Genomic DNA, 8,562 nt, shown 5'->3' with positions numbered 1-8,562 from the left:
AGCCTCCCAGGAACCCAGATATTTTAGGAGCCAGCTCTTTAGGAGTTATCTCTAGTTTCAGATGCTAATGCAAGCCTCAGACATCACCAGAGCAAGTTGACTCTCAATGGGGACCATCCTTGCTTCAGGTAATCCCCATTATTCAGATGGAGATAATTAGGCTCATCATAAGGACTTGCTTAAGAATCAGCAGGGAGCTGAAGGGAAAATTTGGCCCCTTGTGCTGGGACTGGTGCTGAGGTAGTCCAGATCTCTGCTGTGCATCTGACCCTGGGGAGTGGGACCTCTGGCCCAGATGCCCTGTGGTGTACAAGGACAACCTCAGAGGCCTGGGATCTCCTCAGCACCCAGTGCAATGTCATGTGCAGGTTTCTTGCCAGGTGGGGCCCCTCACCTTCCCTAGCTCTTCTTCCTAGGTCCCTGCTCCACACAACCAAAGGAGAAGTCAGCCTCAGGTCCCCAGGGTAAACACCTCTGTATCTGCCCGACCTTGGCCAGCCTTCCCCTGAGGCCACAGCCAGATGTCACCCAGCTGAACACAGAAGGAGGCCAGGGAGCCAGGGAAGCTTGGAAAGTAGCCAGGAGTGGGGCTAGGCAGATGGTGGCAGCTTTGTTGCCTCCCAGAGGAACAAATTTTGGCTGCAAAGACCCTGGGGTGGGGAGCGCTGGGGAGTGGGCACTGTCCTTTGGTGGAAGGCATATCCCCTTGCTGTTTTCATATTTTTCCCATGCTGTTACCTCCTTAACCAAGTCACACACAGCTTTGTCATGCAAATGAATTCCTTTGGGGAAACAGCTGTTTTTTTACTCCCCTTGAGACCTATGGAAACTGAGGATGTCATGGATCTGGTCTTAGGCTTCTACCCTCTGAGAAGGAAGTGCCACTGGATTGAGATTACTGACTCTCCTTCTTTTGTCCCTAGACTGTATTTTTTTCCCCCCTCTCCTCACTCTGATAGCTGAGCAGCAAGCAGAACAATGGCTTCTTCAGAGAAAAGGCCATTTCCTGCTGACAGTGTGCATGCCTCACTCCAGGTCCCAGAGTTTCTGTAAAGAGACACCCTCCCCACCAAGCCCAGACCTCCTCTAGTGCTTTGGGCTCAGTAGGAGAAAGACAACACCTGGATCTGCCCCTGGGTCAAATATGACAAGTTTGGCCTAATCTCTGCTGCCTGAGAGAGGAGAATATCTAGGGAAGAAGAGTGTTCTGATTCTCAGATAGGGAAAGAGGTTCATAGTCTCCAGGTTTCTGAAACAGGGTGGGGCAGGGTGGAAAGAGCTGGCTTTTCCTTGGCTTCCTTCACCCATCCCTGAACCAGCTGGGGCATCACGCATACTACTCTACCTGGAGAAGTTGAGATGACAATAAGACAATTCCTGAGCAAGGTGGAGAGAGGTGTCAGGGGCAATAGTCTAGTGCCATCTTTCATCAACTAAAAGAATCCGGAAATAGAGAGAGCCACAAGTAGATTTGCTGTGTCCTAGATTCCATTTGGGGTAGAATGTGGAGTGGGGGCTGTCCCAAAAGTCTCTGTGTGGTCACAGCCCAGCAAGTCTACACAGAGCTCTGTCACCACAAAAATTACCTTCAACAGTTCAAGGCACAGCTGTAGTGAGAACTCACATAGACATCACCCTATCCAGAGCCCCCAAAGCTATGACATTAGCCAAATCCTCTCTGACTGTTGTGGGAAGTAAAGAGGTGGGCAGTGTCCATCCCTACCCCTTCCTCCACCAGGTGAGGCCTGGATTTAGGAAAAGAAGGATGGACAGGACTGTGAGACTGTCTGAAAGGTGATATCAGGAGCTACTAATTGTGTTTAAAGAATCCAGAAAATCCTGAACCCCACCAGCACCTTCTGAAAGCTGGCACCTCTTCTGAGGAACAAATCTGGCTTTATTTACTTATTTTAATGAACTGAGGTAGGAAGAGGAGCTTGTAGCAAGGCCTTGGCAGCCTCTCTTCAGAGTTCCTACTCCTTGAAGGAAGCCAGGCTGCTGGTAACATGGTGATGCCTGCCAGTCAGCTTGAGATCTTGCAGGCTGGTTTTTGCCCCTTCTAGCACCTGGGCACGGAACAGAGATCTGGATGGGGAGGAAGGACCAGACTTGTGTGCGTTGGGGGCGGGGGAGAGGTCAGAAAGGCCAGGACCAGGGACGCTCACTCCCACGTCCTGAGCTCAGCCCGGGTGAGGAAAGAGGCGGTGCGGGGGAGGGCGTGGAGCTGTCCGGACCCTGGTGCTGAAAACGCAGGCCCGCCGCCGACCCGGGCAGAGAGCAGTGGCTTCAGCCCGAGCCTTTTAAACCCCCGGCGAAAGGGGGCGGATGGAAAGGGATTTCCTCCTCTTCAACTCACGCTCCAAGGAGGGAAGGGCACAAGTGAGCTGGGGCAAGAAGATAGCTTGAGCTCTGAGAAGTCCGCAGCCGCCCGAAGCTGTGGCCAGTGTGGAGAAAAGACGGCCACCGCCCGGCTGGGGGTAGGGTGAAATCTGGAACAACTGTGGGAGATGAGCAGGGTAAAGACCTTGGATCTAAGTGGGTCCCTCGCTGGACCCTACACTCCGGGCAGGTGCCCCAGCTGCGGGCCAAGGAAGGGTGTGGAAAGTGCTCCCACACGTAAGGCACCGACAGGAAGACACAGCAGACTTCTGTGAGTGCGTACATACACACCCCATGGACACCCGGGGTGCGCTCCCAGACCAGGCACAGACCAAGCAGTCCCATACACGCATCCTGCTCACGGGCAGTGCCCACCCCCTCCCAGGCTGCTGAGGCTCCCAATCCAGTCTCACATCCCCACGGCCTGTCTGGCCTGGACACCCTTTCCCGCTTAGCTTGCTGGCCTCAGATGGCGCCTCCAAGACAGGCACCGCCAGTGGGAAGCCCCAGTTCTAGCCTTCGACTACCGGAGGTACTGGAGAGGAGCAAACAAGCAGCTCCTAGGCCAGAAAGAGTGGGGGGACCCAGGCAAAGAGGGTAGGTCTCAGACACCACTTGTCCTTTCACCAAACTCCCAGTTACGGTGCCAGATCACGAGAAGAATGTGGACAGGAGTGAGTGTGAATGTCTCCCTCCCCATGCTGGGGACACCCTGAGGACCTGCGCGTACCTGTGCGTGGGAGGCCCGGCGTGGAGCCCCCTCATCGAGTCCGGACCTGCTGGCTTCTCTGGCTCCCCCTGGATAAAGGTAGGGTGGGAGTGGGGGTTACCCCGCTTGCCCTCCACGCCGCCTCATGTCCGCGGGCAAAGGAGAAACTCCGTCCCGGGCTGCGGGAAGTTACCGGGTCCGGGCGCTGGGAGGGGGCGCCCTCTGGTCCCTGGGCCTGGCCGGGGTTCCCGCGCCCCCGCGCCTGCCGCCCTCGCCACCTCGCCGGCGCCCTCCCGCCAGTAGACTGCGCCGAGCCTGAAAGCCGGGAGCCCGCCCGCCCTCCCGGAGAGTCTGCTGCTGACCTGCATTGACGTCATTGCGTCATTAGGTTTCCCCTGGAAACACTGGCGCGCCCAAAATAGTAACACATTAATTCAGGCCGGGGGAGCAGGGAGAGACTGTTTGTAACCCTGCAGCTAACTCGGGCGCGCGAGAGCGAGCGCGCAACGGCCCCCACCCCTTCTCAGGGCAGCGCAGACCCGCTAGCCTACTATTTTGAGAACAAAGGAAGGGAAAATATAGAATCCCAGATAGAGGGTGCGGGGTACGCGGAGACCCTCTCGCCTTGCACGCGCGCACACCCAGAGACACACACACATACACACACACTTATGCACACCACACCTAGGTCTGTCCACCTTCGGGCAGGAGCTCCCTACGTTCTGGCTCTTTCAAGAGGGACCTCCTGGGGTGTGTGTGCCCAAATCTCCTGGGCAAAGGGACATGTCAGGGCCTCCTGCCCTGCTGAAGGATGAACTCCCTCCCCGGGCCTGCGACCGGCAAGGCGGTCCGGCCGGGCGTCCCCCCTCCACACTATCCCCCCCACACATGCGGACCTGAGAGGAAGGCACCTCGCTCAAGAGGCAGGCGCACCCTGCGCTTTCCCCTCCGGCTCACCCGGACCCCTCCAGTGGGGGAAAGCCACCCGGACGCGGCCAGCCGCCTGCTGCGGCCCCAGGCGGGCGTGAGCCGAGTTATACCTTGCACCCCGGTATTCTGGCATCTGGGGGGGGGGCAGGAGTGATTTAGGACTGAAAGCCTGGGGGCCAGGGTTGCTGTCACGGGCTCCAGAGTCGTTTGGGCTGGGGAGCGACCGACTTTTCGGGGCGTCATCTCGCTCGCGCTCTCGGCGGGGCCGGGCACTCAGAATGGAGAATGGGGATGGGGCTGAAACGTGAGCGCTGGGCCTCTGAGGTTCTTTATTAGCTTTCCGACCTCCCCTTACCGGGCCTTTGGCCTCTCGGAGAGCGAGGAGAGCGCTGCTCTGGATCGAAATAGCAAGCGCTTAGCCTCGGGCTGGCGGCGGAGGCGGGGAGGCGGGGAGGCGGGGCGCACAGCCGCCCGATTCCGAGCGAGCGCCAAGGCCGCGCCCGCCGGGCAGGGGGGCTCGAAGATTTTCTCGCGCACCTGAGTGTAGGTCAGGAAGTAGGGAGGGTCGCTTGAGAGTGCTCAGCCTTCCCCTCCCTCCCGGACGCCCCTCAGAAATCCGTTGAAGGGTGCAGAGAGGTCTGTTCATTCCACCCTCGGCTCTGCTCTCTCTGGTTGGGGAGGGAGGGCGATGAGGGGGTGTGCCTGGGATTTGGGGACGCGTTCCCCCAAGGACTCTGTCTCTTTGTGCATGTGTGCAGCGCTCACGGCAGTGACATGGCTCACACAGCACCAATCCCGCTCCTACAGCAAGGGGGAGTGATGCCTCTCATATAGACACAGACCCCAGGTATCCTCTTCTTGGCCTTTTTTCCTGTTGGCTACAGAGGTGATGAACAGGAGGTCATGCACTGACCTCTGTGGACAAACCCAGCTGTCTTGAGCAGATAAAAAACAAAGAACAAGGTTTGGAGAAGACAGGCCTGCCCCTATCCCTTGTGAGCTGTGCGTCCTCCTTCTGCGTGTGACTTTCCCTCTCTGAGCTGCAGTAGCTTCTGCTGTAAAAGCCCATCATGAAGCCCACTCCACAGGCTGTTGTGAAGATGACAAGAGATGGTACCTATAGGATGTGCTGGAGAAATGGCATGTCCTGCTCCTGCCCCTGCCCGGCTGTGAGTGATTCTCTTAGCAGTGAAAAAACCCACATTCCCTAACATATACACTCCTTTGTCCACATCTTTGGGGGAAGCTGATCAAGAGATACTGGGGAAATAGTGACATAAAGTGTCTTAGCCCCCAAAAGGGTGTGCTCTTTTCCCCCACATCATCAGCCTCTGACCAAAACCTCAGTGCAGGTTTCTAATGCCTTCAGATTCAGGTTCAATCAAAGAGGGTGGGGGATGGGGACATGGCAAGGCTCTGCTTCCTTCTCTCTAGGCTTATTTCCCAGCAGGACATGCACCAGGGCTACATGATCTGATCTCCCCTCACCCCTGCCCTCTCTCACCCACAGCTCCTGTCCCACTGAACTGCAGCCACCATCAACTTGTCTAGCTCCTCTCTGCACCATGAGAGGGACCATGTGGCACCCCCAGCAGTCCCTGGCACAGTGCCTGACACAATAGTTAATATTAATTGTTGGCAAGCCAAAGATTGACAGCCCTTCTCTTGGGAGCCTCTTGCCCCAATCCCACTATTTCCACCTATCGCTCTACCCATGGTCCCCAAGCCCTGGGTCAAGTGCCAACTCCAATCAATCCTCTAAGTTCTTATGCCCACAAGGTCCTTAGTCTTGTGACCACACCTATTTGCAAGAGATGCTAAGAGTGTGATCTTTGTTTTCTAAGTGGCCTTTTCTAAGTACCCAGCTAAAAATTCCATGATATCGGCCATGGTAGAAGTAGATTCTGTTTCTTTCTTTTTTTTTTTTTTTTTAATTTTTATTTATTTATGATAGTCACAGAGAGAGAGAGAGAGAGAGGCAGAGACACAGGCAGAGGGAGAAGCAGGCTCCATGCACCGGGAGCCCGACGTGGGATTCGATCCCAGGTCTCCAGGATCGCGCCCTGGGCCAAAGGCAGGCGCCAAACCACTGCGCCACCCAGGGATCCCTAGATTCTGTTTCTATAAAAGAAGAGGGATTTAGATAGTGAGGGGAGAGCTAACAGTCTGTTAGCTCCACTATTTCCACCTATCGCTCCACCTATCGCTCCACTATTTCCACCTATCGCTCCACCCATGGTCCCCAAGCCCTGGGTCAAGTGCCAACTCCCCTACACAGGCTTCTCTGGTCCGCAGGGGCACAGACTCACCCATCATTAGTCCCTGGATCACTTAGAAGAGTTCTCATGGCATTGACCATAGTCTGTCCTAAATTGCCGTTCTCTATGTAAGTTGAACACCTCCCCGCTGCGCTGTAACTTCTCAGAGCCAGAACTGGGTCTTGCCCATCTCCATGTGCCCCACATAGCTGAGCTGTGCCCAGCCCAGGCACGGTAGATGCTCAGGAGATGTTTCCTGAGCTGAACTCTGCAGGTCCGCTCACGATCTCTCAGCTGTGAGCCTGGCCTGAGATGGACAATAATGCTGTTGATGAACTCTGCAGGTCTGGGCTCAGAGAGACCTCAGACATGTCAGTCTGAAGATGCCCTTTCTACCCCACCCCGAAGACAGAGGCGCTGGGAGACGGTCTTTCCTCCTTTTCTCCTGCCCTGGGGGAAAGCACAGAGTATGTCTTGCCACCTGGGACGATGAGGGGGACGTGAGGGAAGGAAGAGATCCACAGGGGCAAAGCCACAATCCACCAATCAGCTCTCTGACAGGAACGCAATTATAGGACAGACCCTCGTCTCCCCTGGGCCCACAGCAGCATCTGCTGTTCAGTGAACAACAATAAACTGGAGACCCAGAGTAAGGCAGGGGCTCTGTCCCTGCCAGTGAAAATGTGGCAGCCACCAGCCCCCTTCACACAGGTACAGACCTGTGACTATCTCAGGCTCCACACTTGCTGCATTGCTTCCAGAGACTGTCTCAGCTGTGCATCCTTGGCTGGGGGGGCACATCTATTTTTTCAGACCATGTGTCCTTAAGGTCCTTCTGCGTCCCCTAATGTAGCACCCCTTGTCCTCCAAGTTGGGGACTAGAGGAGTGCTCTGTGCAGAGGGGGCAGCAGCATCCTACTTTGCCTCCAAAATGCAGCTTTCCATAAGTATGTCTCTGCTGCCTTCATGGGGGCCTTTTGGTGACAGGGACTCACTCCTGCTGCCTTAGGTAACAGGCCATGTTGTGAAGAGATGTGTGGGAGTCAGGCAGCAAAGATATTCTGGGTATGTTCAGAGGTGGCGGACATGGGGATACAAGGGGAGCCAGGAAGGCTGTTTGGGATCCAGGGGGGCTCTGTTGACTCCTTGGGCTGTCTCCCAGCCCTGAAGCAGCAGGAGCTGTAAGATCCCCATGTTGGCGTGCTGCCTGGAAGGCTGCTCAGCAACTTAACTTGTCACTTGCTTCCTTCTGGCTTTCTCTCCACAGTTCCAGTTTAAATTACTAACAAGGGGAGAATCTGATGACCCAAGTGAATATCAAGGTTCCCAGTTAGCCAGAGCCTTTGACCCAGGCCACCTCTAGGCTCCTGGGACGTGCAGAGATCCACAACCCTAGGATCAACATCCCCCCACTGGTCCAGTCAGCTGGGCTGAAGTAGGGCCCAGTGCAGGCGGGGGGTTGCTCAAATGTAAGTAGTCATGACTCCCCACCAGCAGAACTATAAGAATGGCGAGTTCCTTGGAAAGACCTCTTTGATACGTTAACCACTCTGGCTGGCTTTTCCCATATAGTTACACTCTGGAATAGACCTCCATCCTCCTCCACCCTTAGCCTGGGAAGATCAAGATATTGTTGATATCAAGATATTGTTGGGCAGTAGGTTTCATTGTGGAGTTGATTTTCATGCCAGGCCTCCCAATGGGGCCCAGAAGGCAGTGGTTGACCTCACTGTGTGCTGCTGATGGCAATGGGATCAGAAGGCCAGTGATCTAGGAAAAAGCCTGCCAGCTGTCTCCCCAGAGGGTACTCTGTGTCACACTCAGCCTCCACTTCGTTTGCAAGAACAGGTTCAGTTGGAGAATACCTGGGACCTCCTGCTGAATGCAGGTCAGAAGGAGAGCCCCCTAGTCTCCCAGTGGAGGCCTTGTTTTGAGTCTTGCAAAGGCAAAGTGACTAACTTGGCCACAGAGTCAAGAAGAAAGAGCTCTGGGCTGGAATTAGGAAAATTGGCTTTGACTCCAGTACTGCCGTAAGTTATCATGTAAGTCAAGACAAGTAATGTCCCCCCCCAAGACTCTTTTCATCACCTGCTTCATGGTGGAATAGAATAACCAAGCAGGGTTGTCAGCACAGATGTAGAAACCTGGCCATACCCTTGTCTTCACTAAAAAAATTGGCCCAGCCAGCAGGAACCCCAAGACCTTGGAATCTGGGACTATAGAACGGCAAGTAGCAGAGTGGGCTGCTCTCTTTGGATCTGGCCTCTGGCTGGCTGAGCTTCTGGT

General features: G+C 55.4%; 1 long non-coding RNA gene across 1 annotated transcript; it reads right to left on the bottom strand.

The window, feature by feature from the left end:
• Nucleotides 1-1,876: 1,876 nt before the first annotated feature.
• LOC144288373 (uncharacterized) lies at nucleotides 1,877-3,393 on the bottom strand. Its single transcript, XR_013356314.1, has 2 exons — nucleotides 3,110-3,393; nucleotides 1,877-2,498 (listed from the first exon to the last, which is right to left on the bottom strand). It is a non-coding gene; the product is annotated as an uncharacterized LOC144288373 (long non-coding RNA).
• Between the last annotated feature and the right edge of the window lie 5,169 nt (nucleotides 3,394-8,562).

Source organism: Canis aureus, chromosome 18 (assembly GCF_053574225.1).
Source record: "Canis aureus isolate CA01 chromosome 18, VMU_Caureus_v.1.0, whole genome shotgun sequence".
NCBI lineage: Eukaryota > Metazoa > Chordata > Mammalia > Carnivora > Canidae > Canis > Canis aureus.
Note: the sequence above shows the minus strand (reverse complement) of the source record. Positions and strands in the feature narration are given on the sequence as shown.